The sequence below is a fragment of the Pseudophryne corroboree genome, chromosome 2 (genome assembly GCF_028390025.1).
Source record: "Pseudophryne corroboree isolate aPseCor3 chromosome 2, aPseCor3.hap2, whole genome shotgun sequence".
NCBI classification, from domain to species: domain Eukaryota; kingdom Metazoa; phylum Chordata; class Amphibia; order Anura; family Myobatrachidae; genus Pseudophryne; species Pseudophryne corroboree.
In genome coordinates, this window is record NC_086445.1 from 584,174,637 (window position 1) to 584,186,063 (window position 11,427).

Below are 11,427 nucleotides of genomic sequence, written 5' to 3' on the forward strand. Positions count from 1 at the left end.
ATCATCCGATTCCTCACCCCTTTCACTGTGTACATCCTCCTCCTCACAGATTATTAATTCGTCCCCACTGGAATCCACCATCTCAGGTCCCTGTGTACTTTCTGGAGGCAATTGCTGGTGAATGTCTCCACGGAGGCATTGATTATAATTCATTTTGATGAACATCATCTTCTCCACATTTTCTGGAAGTAACCTCGTACGCCGATTGCTGACAAGGTGAGCGGCTGCACTAAACACTCTTTCGGAGTACACACTGGAGGGGGGGGGGGGGGGGGCAATTTAGGTAAAATAAAGCCAGTTTCTGCAAGGGCCTCCAAATTGCCTCTTTTTCCTGCCAGTATACGTACGGACTGTCTGACGTGCCTACTTGGATGCGGTCACTCATATAATCCTCCACCATTCTTTCAATGGTGACAGAATCATATGCAGTGACAGTAGACGACATGTCAGTAATCGTTGGCAGGTCCTTCAGTCCGAACTAGATGTCAGCACTTGCTCCAGACTGCCCTGCATCACCGCCAGCGGGTAGGCTCGGAATTCTTAGCCATTTCCTCGCAGCCCCAGTTGCGGGAGAATGTGAAGGAGGAGCTGTTGACGGGTCACGTTCCGCTTGACTTGCCAATTTTCTCACCAGCAGGTCTTTGCACTTCTGCACACTTGTGTCTGCCGGAAAGAGAGATCCAACGTAGGTTTTAAATCTAGGATCGAGCACGGTGGCCAAAATGTAGTGCTCTGATTTCAACAGATTGACCACCCGTGAATCCTGGTTAAGCGAATTAAGGGCTCCATCCATAAGTCCCACATGCCTAGCGGAATCGCTCTGTTTTAGCTCCTCCTTCAATGTCTCCAGCTTCTTCTGCAAAAGCCTGATGAGGGGAATGACCTGACTCAGTTCAGACACTGCCAGCCTGACTTCACGTGTGGCAAGTTCAAAGGGTTGCAGAACCTTGCACAACGTTGAAATCATTCTCCACTGCGCTTGAGTCAGGTGCATTCCCCCTCCTTTGCCTATATCGTAGGTAGCTGTATAGGCTTGAATGGCCTTTTGCTGCTCCTCCATCCTCTGAAGCATATAGAGGGTTGAATTCCACCTCGTTACCACCTCTTGCTTCAGATGATGGCGGGGCAGGTTCAGGAGTGTTTGCTGGTGCTCCAGTCTTCGGCATGCGGTGGCTGAATGCCGAAAGTGGCCTGCAATTCTTCGGGCCACCGACAGCATCTCTTGCACGCCCCTGTCGTTTTTTAAATAATTCTGCACCACCAAATTCAATGTATGTGCAAAACATGGGACATGCTGGAATTTGCACACATGTAATGCACGCACAATATTGGTGGCATTGTCCGATGTCACAAATCCCCAGGAGAGTCCAATAATGGGGTAAGCCATTCTGCGATGATGTTCCTCAGTTTCCGTAAGAGGTTGTCAGCAGTGTGCCTTTTCTGGAAAGCGGTGATACAAAGCGTAGCCTGCCTAGGAAAGAGTTGGCATTTGCGAGATGCTGCTACTGGTGCCGCCGCTGCTGTTCTTGCTGCGGGAGGCAATACATCTACCCAGTGGGCTGTCACAGTCATATAGTCCTTAGTCTGCCCTGCTCCACTTGTCCACATGTCCATGGTTAAGTGGACATTGGGTACAACTGCATTTTTTAGGACACTGGTGACTCTTTTTCTGAGGTCTGTGTACATTCTCGGTATCGCCTGCCTAGAGAAATGGAACCTAGATGGTATTTGGTACCGGGGACACAGTACCTCAAGCAAATCTCTAGTTTCCTGTGAATTAACGGTGGATACCGGAAACACGTTTAACACCGCCCAGGCTGCCAAGGCCTGAGTTATCCGCTTTGCAGCAGGATGACTGCTGTGATATTTCATCTTCCTCGCAAAGGACTGTTGGACAGTCAATTGCTTACTGGAAGTAGTACAAGTGGTCTTCCGACTTCCCCTCTGGGATGACGATCGACTCCCAGCAGCAACAACAGCAGCGCCAGCAGCAGTAGGCGTTACACTCAAGGATGCATCAGAGGAATCCCAGGCAGGAGAGGACTCGTCAGACTTGACAGTGACATGGCCTGCAGGACTATTGGCGTTCCTGTCTAAGGAGGAAATTGACACTGAGGGAGTTGGTGGTGTGGTTTGCAGGAGCTTGGTTACAAGAGGAAGGGATTTAGTTGTCAGTGGACTGCTTCCGCTGTCACCCAAAGTTTTTGAACTTGTCAATGACTTCTGATGAATGCGCTCCAGGTGACGTATAAGGGAGGATGTTCCTAGGTGGTTAACGTCCTTACCCCTACTTATTACAGCTTGACAAAGGCAACACACGGCTTGACAAATGTTGTCCGCATTTCTGTTAAAATAATTCCACACCGACAAGGTGATTTTTTTTGTAATTTGACAAGGCATGTCAATGGCCATATTCGTCCCACGGACAACAGGTGTCTCCCCGGGTGCCTGACTTAAACAAACCACCTCACCATCAGAATCCTCCTTGTCAATTTCCTCCTCAGCGCTAGCAACACCCATATCCTCATCCTGGTGTACTTCAACAGTGACATCTTCAATTTGGCTATCAGGAACTGGACTGCGGGTGCTCCTTCCAGCACTTGCAGGGGGCGTGCAAATGGTGGAAGGCGCCACCTCTTCCCGTCCAGTGTTGGGAAGGTCAGGCATCGCAACCGACACAATTGGACTCTCCTTGGGGATTTGTGATTTAGAAGAACGCACAGTTCTTTGCTGTGCTTTTGCCAGCTTAAGTCTTTTCATTTTTCTAGTGGGAGGATGAGTGCTTCCATCCTCATGTGAAGCTGACCCACTAGTCATGAGGAACATAGGAGAGGGCCTCAGCCGTTCCTTACCACTCCGTGTCGTAAATGGCATATTGGCAACTTTATGCTTCTCCTCAGACGCTTTTAATTTAGATTTTTTGGTCATTTTACTGAACTTTGTTTTTTGGATTTTACATGCTCTCTACTATGACATTGGGCATCGGCCTTGGCAGACGACGTTGATGGCATTTCATCGTCTCGGCCATGACTAGTGGCAGCAGCTTCAGCACGAGGTGGAAGTGGATCTTGATCTTTCCCTATTTTACCCTCAACATTTTTGTTCTCCATTTTTTAATGTGTGGTATTATATGCCAGTAATATATCAATAGCAATGGCCTACTGTACCGTACTGCTATATATTATATACTGGTGGTCAGCAAAATTATGAACTGTCCTCCTACTACTGTGCACAACAACTAAAATGCACCACAGGTATGGATGGATAGTATACTTGACGACACAGAGGTAGGTAGAGCAGTGGACTACTGTACCGTACTGCTATATATTATATACTGGTGGTCAGCAAAATTATGCACTGTACTCCTACTATATATACTGCACACAACTAAAATGCACCACAGGTATGGATGGATAGTATACTTGACGACACAGAGGTAGGTAGATCAGTGGCCTACTGTACCGTAATGCTATATATTATATACCGGTGGTCAGCAAAATTATGCACTGTCCTCCTACTACAGTATATATACTGTGCACAACTAAAATGCACCACAGGTATGGATGGATAGTATACTTGACGACATAGAGATAGGTAGAGCAGTGGACTACTGTACCGTACTGCTATATATTATATACTGGTGGTCAGCAAAATTATGCACTGTCCTCCTACTACTGCGCACAACAACTAAAATGCACCACAGGTATGGATGGATAGTATACTTGATGACACAGAGGTAGGTAGAGCAGTGGACTACTGTACCGTACTGCTATATATATTATATACTGGTGGTCAGCAAAATTATGCACTGTCCTCCTACTACTGCGCACAACAACTAAAATGCACCACAGGTATAGATGGATAGTATGCTTGACGACACAGAGGTAGGTAGAGCAGTGGACTACTTTACCGTACTGCTATATATTATATACTGGTGGTCAGCAAAATTATGCACTGTCCTCCTACTACTGCGCACAACAACTAAAATGCACCACAGGTATGGATGGATAGTATACTTGATGACACAGAGGTAGGTAGAGCAGTGGACTACTGTACCGTACTGCTATATATTATATACTGGTGGTCAGCAAAATTATGCACTGTCCTCCTACTACTGCGCACAAAAACTAAAATGCACCACAGGTATGGATGGATAGTATACTTGACGACACAGAGGTAGGTAGAGCAGTGGACTACTGTACCATACTGCTATATATTATATACTGGTGGTCAGCAAAATTATGCACTGTCCTCCTACTACTGCGCACAACAACTAAAATGCACCACAGGTATGGATGGATAGTATACTTGACGACACAGAGGTAGGTAGAGCAGTGGGCTACTGTACCGTACTGATATTATACTGGTGGTCACTGGTCAGCAAAATTCTGCACTGTCCTCCTACTATATACTACAATGCAGCACAGATATGGAGCGTTTTTCAGGCAGAGAACGTAGATATTTTCAGCACACTGAGCACAGATATTTGCAATCACACTGAGCACAGATATTTTCAGCACACTGAGCACAGATATTTGCAGCACACTGAACACAGCTGAGAGAACGCTGCACACGTCCTCTCCCTATCATCTCCAATGCACGAGTGAAAATGGCGGCGACGTGCGGTTCCTTATATAGAATACGAATCTCGCGAGAATACGACAGCGGGATGATGACGTTCGGGAGCGCTCGGGTTAACCGAGCAAGGTGGGAGGATCCGAGTCTGCCTCGGACCCGTGTAAAATGGGTGAAGTTCGGGGGGGTTCGGATTCCGAGGAACCGAACCCGCTCATCTCTAATATATATATATATATATATATATATATATATATATGACAAGAATTACTCTCCCACTGCGCTATTTCAAATAAAACACTAAAATTAATTAATTATATGGCTGCCTGTATCCTCTAAGTTCCCTGTTAGGAGGAACTAAATGTGTGAAAATATGAAACGAAATAGAGGAGATGGCGCCAAGGGAGTTATATCAACGCCCTACCTAAAAACGGACCCTTACAGTACTCTCCGGATAAATTACGTCAGATAACAAATACTAACATAAAAATTTATTAAAACAACATATAAACCCGACACAAATGTTCATAAGTATACAGAGTTGATACATTTACATTTGTCGCACAATTTGAACAATCAGTTTGTAGTGATGAGGAAAAAGCGTAGATATATCACTACGATTTCCTCCTTCTCCTTATTGTAGATTCGGAGGTAACATCAGATAATAGATAGATAAATAATCCAACGCGTTTCGTCTTGTTCCAAGACTTCATCAGGGGTAAAATCTCTTCATTTCAGAACATATTGTCAGCACATAAAAGGTCATTCAAAGATGTATGAACAACGTTTCAATATTTCAATGGGACTTGATTGATACAGCGAGGACCATACCTCATATATCATCAGCTTGAGTCTGACATTCAGATATTCGAATATGGGGAAGATTCATATGTGTATAGAATCTAACTGGTTCGCAAGCATAAGGAACCTCGTCGGTCAGCAGCTTGAACCTGACACTCAGATTCAGGAGTGAAGGCAATTCAAATGGGTATAATGTCTAACCAATTTAGAACACGTGGTAGACCCTCCAGTGGTGCAGTGCTGACAGCCAAGTCTCTGTATAATCTATCTGAGTGTCAGGTTCAAGCTGCTGACCGACGAGGTTCCTTATGCTTGCGAACCAGTTAGATTCTATACACATATGAATCTTCCCCATATTCGAATATCTGAATGTCAGACTCAAGCTGATGATATATGAGGTATGGTCCTCGCTGTATCAATCAAGTCCCATTGAAATATTGAAACGTTGTTCATACATCTTTGAATGACATTTTATGTGCTGACAATATGTTCTGAAATGAAGAGATTTTACCCCTGATGAAGTCTTGGAACAAGACGAAACGCGTTGGGTTATTTATCTATCTATTATCTGATGTTACCTCCGAATCTACAATAAGGAGAAGGAGGAAATCGTAGTGATATATCTACGCTTTTTCCTCATCACTACAAACTGATTGTTCAAATTGTGCGACAAATGTAAATGTATCAACTCTGTATACTTATGAACATTTGTGTCGGGTTTATATGTTGTTTTAATAAATTTTTATGTTAGTATTTGTTATCTGACGTAATTTATCCGGAGAGTACTGTAAGGGTCCGTTTTTAGGTAGGGCGTTGATATAACTCCCTTGGCGCCATCTCCTCTATTTCGTTTCATATATATATATATATATATATCTAGAAAAACAAATGAGAGAGGCACCCCTAGTGCAATACAGACAATGTAAAATAAACCTCCACCAATAGCACCCTAAAATTAGAGGTGTACCGTGTGGGGTGGTCTCATACCACTGTTAATCAACGTTTCTCAGAATAAATAAATGTCGTTCCCCGCTTCTGATGATGGACGTTTTGGTGTACCGGTCACCTCTGCACTTGTGGTCTCACAGTGTACAATGTAAAGGATAAAGTAGAGTACAACATAGTGTGATACCGTTTAAAAAATTTATTTATCATTTAATACATAAAAACAAGTTGCCCGTACCATGAGTTAAACATAAAACAGCTTATCTGTAAATAGGTGTATCCGTCTGTCACAAGAGTGACAGACGGATACACCTATTTACAGATAAGCTGTTTTATGTTTAACTCATGGTACGGGCAACTTGTTTTTATGTATTAAATGATAAATAAATTTTTTAAACGGTATCACACTATGTTGTACTCTACTTTATCCTTTACATTGTACACTGTGAGACCACAAGTGCAGAGGTGACCGGTACACCAAAACGTCCATCATCAGAAGCGGGGAACGACATTTATTTATTCTGAGAAACGTTGATTAACAGTGGTATGAGACCACCCCACACGGTACACCTCTAATTTTAGGGTGCTATTGGTGGAGGTTTATTTTACATTGTCTGTATTGCACTAGGGGCGCCTCTCTCATTTGTTTTTCTAGATTTATTGAAGATCTGTTGGAACAGCGGATCATTTGGAGAATAGGCTGCCACCCCAGAGAATTTAGGGGAAGTGCTCTGGACATTTTAAAGAACACATTGTATAATATACGGACTACGAGAGGAAGGTTTAGTGCGCCAATTATCACCCTTTTATCTCATATATATATATATATATATATATTGTGGGTGCACAATAGGGAACTGCATCCAGAATGTACTGTACATTCTTATACAGTCCCTGCTGCTCCATCACCACAGATAATGTACAGTATACAGTCCCTGCTCCTTCCCATCACCACAGATAATGTACAGTATACAGCCCATGCTGCCTCCCATCACCACAGATAATGTACAGTATACAGTTCATGCTGCCTCCCATCACCACAGATAATGTACAGTATACAGTCCCTGCTGCCTCCCATCACCACAGATAATGTACAGTATACAGCCCATGCTGCCTCCCATCACCACAGATAATGTACAGTATACAGTCCCTGCTGCCTCCCATCATCACAGATAATGTACAGTATACAGCCCATGCTGCCTTCCATCAGTAGAGATAATGTACAGTATACAATCCATGCTGCCTCCCATCACAACAGATAATGTACAGTATACAGCTCATGCTGCCTTCCATCACTACAGATAATGTACAGTATACAGTCCCTGCTGCCTCCCATCACCACATATAATGTACAGTATACAGTCCCTGCTGCCTCCCATCACCACAGATAATGTACAGTATAAAGCCAATGCTGCCTCCCATCACCACAGACAATGTACAGTATACAGTCCATGTTGCCTCCCATCACCACAGATAATGTACAGTATACAGTCCCTGCTGCCTCCCATCACCACAGATAATGTACAGTATACAGTTCCTGCTGCCTCCCATCACCACAGATAATGTACAGTATACAGCCCATGCTGCCTCCCATCACCACAGATAATGTACAGTATACAGTCCCTGCTGCCTCCCATCACCACAGATAATGTACAGTATACAGTCCCTGCTGCCTCCCATAACCACAGATAATGTACAGTATACAGCCCATGCTGCCTCCCATAACCACAGATAATGTACAGTATATAGTCCCTGCTGCCTCCCATCACCACAGATAATGTACAGTATACAGCCCATGCTGCCTCCTATCACCACAGATAATGTGCAGTATACAGTCCTGTCCCTTCTGCCTCCCATCACCACAGATAATGTACAGTATACAGTTCATGCTGCCTTCCATCAGCACAGATAATGTACAGTATACAGTCCCTGCTTCTCCATCACCACAAATAATGTACAGTATACAGTCCCTGCTGCCTCCCATCACCACAGATAATTTACAGTATACAGTCCATGATGCCTCCCATCACCACAGATAATGTAGAGTATACAATCCCTGCTGCCTCCCATCACCACAGATAATGTACAGTATACAGTCTATGCTGCCTTCCATGAGCAGAGATAATGTACAGTATACAGTCCATGCTGCCTCCCATCACCACAGATAATGTACAGTATACAGTCCCTGCTGCCTCCCATCACCACAGATAATGTACAGTATACAGTCCCTGCTGCCTCCCATCACCACAGATAATGTACAGTATACAGTCCCTGCTACCTCCCATCACCACAGATAATTTACAGTATACAGTCCCTGCTGCCTCCCATCATAACAGATAATGTACAGTATACAGTCCCTGCTGCCTCCCATAACCACAGATAATGTACAGTATACAGTCCCTGCTGCCTCCCATCACCACAGATAATGTACAGTATACAGTCCCTGCTGCCTCCCATCATAACAGATAATGTACAGTATACAGTCCCTGCTGCCTCCCATAACCACAGATAATGTACAGTATACAGTCCCTGCCGCCTCCCATCACCACAGATAATGTACAGTATACAGCCCATGCTGCCTCCTATCACCACAGATAATGTGCAGTATACAGTCCTGTCCCTTCTGCCTCCCATCACCACAGATAATGTACAGTATACAGTTCATGCTGCCTTCCATCAGCACAAATAATGTACAGTATGCACTGAGACCCTGCTTCTCCATCACCACAGATAATGTACAGTATACAGTCCCTGCTGCCTCCCATCACCACAGATAATGTACAGTATACAGTCCCTGCTGCCTCCCATCACCACAGATAATTTATAGTATACAGTCCCTGCTGCCTCCCATCAACACAGATAATGTACAGTATACAGTCTATGCTGCCTTCCATGAGCAGAGATAGTGTACAGTATACAGTCCATGCTGCCTCCCATCACCACAGATAATGTACAGTATACAGCCCATGCTGCCTCCTATCACCACAGATAATGTGCAGTATACAGTCCTGTCCCTTCTGCCTCCCATCACCACAGATAATGTACAGTATACAGTTCATGCTGCCTTCCATCAGCACAGATAATGTACAGTATACAGTTTCTGCTTCTCCATCACCACAAATAATGTACAGTATACAGTCCCTGCTGCCTCCCATCACCACAGAAAATGTACAGTATACAGTCCCTGCTGCCTCCCATCACCACAGATAATTTACAGTATACAGTCCCTGATGCCTCCCATCACCACAGATAATGTACAGTATACAGTCTATGCTGCCTTCCATGAGCAGAGATAGTGTACAGTATACAGTCCATGCTGCCTCCCATCACCACAGATAATGTACAGTATACAGCCCATGCTGCCTCCTATCACCACAGATAATGTGCAGTATACAGTCCTGTCCCTTCTGCCTCCCATCACCACAGATAATGTACAGTATACAGTTCATGCTGCCTTCCATCAGCACAGATAATGTACAGTATACAGTCCCTGCTTCTCCATCACCACAAATAATGTACAGTATACAGTCCCTGCTGCCTCCCATCACCACAGATAATGTACAGTATACAGTCCCTGCTGCCTCCCATCACCACAGATAATTTACAGTATACAGTCCCTGATGCCTCCCATCACCACAGATAATGTAGAGTATACAATCCCTGCTGCCTCCCATCACCACAGATAATGTACAGTATACAATCTATGCTGCCTTCCATGAGCAGAGATAATGTACAGTATACAGTCCATGCTGCCTCCCATCACAACAGATAATGTACAGTATACAGCCCATGCTGCCTCCCATCACCACAGATAATGTACAGTATACAGTCCCTGCTGCCTCCCATCACCACAGATAATGTACAGTATACAGTCCCTGCTGGCTCCCATCACAGCAGATAATGTACAGTATACAGTCCCTGCTGCCTCCCATCACCACAGATAATGTACAGTATACAGTCCCTGCTGCCTCCCATAACCACAGATAATGTACAGTATACAGTCCCTGCTGCCTCCCATCACCACAGATAATGTACAGTATACAGTCCCTGCTACCTCCCATCACCACAGATAATTTACAGTATACAGTCCCTGCTGCCTCCCATCATAACAGATAATGTACAGTATACAGTCCCTGCTGCCTCCCATAACCACAGATAATGTACAGTATACAGTCCCTGCTGCCTCCCATCACCACAGATAATGTACAGTATACAGTCCCTGCTGCCTCCCATCACCACAGATAATGTACAGTATACAGTCCCTGCTGCCTCCCATCATAACAGATAATGTACAGTATACAGTCCCTGCTGCCTCCCATAACCACAGATAATGTACAGTATACAGTCCCTGCTGCCTCCCATCACCACAGATAATGTACAGTATACAGCCCATGCTGCCTCCTATCACCACAGATAATGTGCAGTATACAGTCCTGTCCCTTCTGCCTCCCATCACCACAGATAATGTACAGTATACAGTTCATGCTGCCTTCCATCAGCACAGATAATGTACAGTATGCACTGAGACCCTGCTTCTCCATCACCCCAGATAATGTACAGTATACAGTCCCTGCTGCCTCCCATCACCACAGATAATGTACAGTATACAGTCCCTGCTGCCTCCCATCACCACAGATAATTTACAGTATACAGTCCCTGCTGCCTCCCATCAACACAGATAATGTAGAGTATACAGTCCCTGCTGCCTCCCATCACCACAGATAATGTACAGTATACAGTCTATGCTGCCTTCCATGAGCAGAGATAATGTACAGTATACAGTCCATGCTGCCTCCCATCACAACAGATAATGTACAGTATACAGCCCATGCTGCCTCCCATCACCACAGATAATGTACAGTATACAGTCCCTGCTGCCTCCCATCACCACAGATAATGTACAGTATACAGTCCCTGCTGCCTCCCATCACAACAGATAATGTACAGTATGCAGTCCCTGCTGCCTCCCATCACCACAGATAATGTACAGTATACAGTCCCTGCTGCCTCCCATCACCACAGATAATGTACAGTATACAGTCCCTGCTGCCTCCCATCACCACAGATAATTTACAATATACAGTCCCTGCTGCCTCCCATTAACAC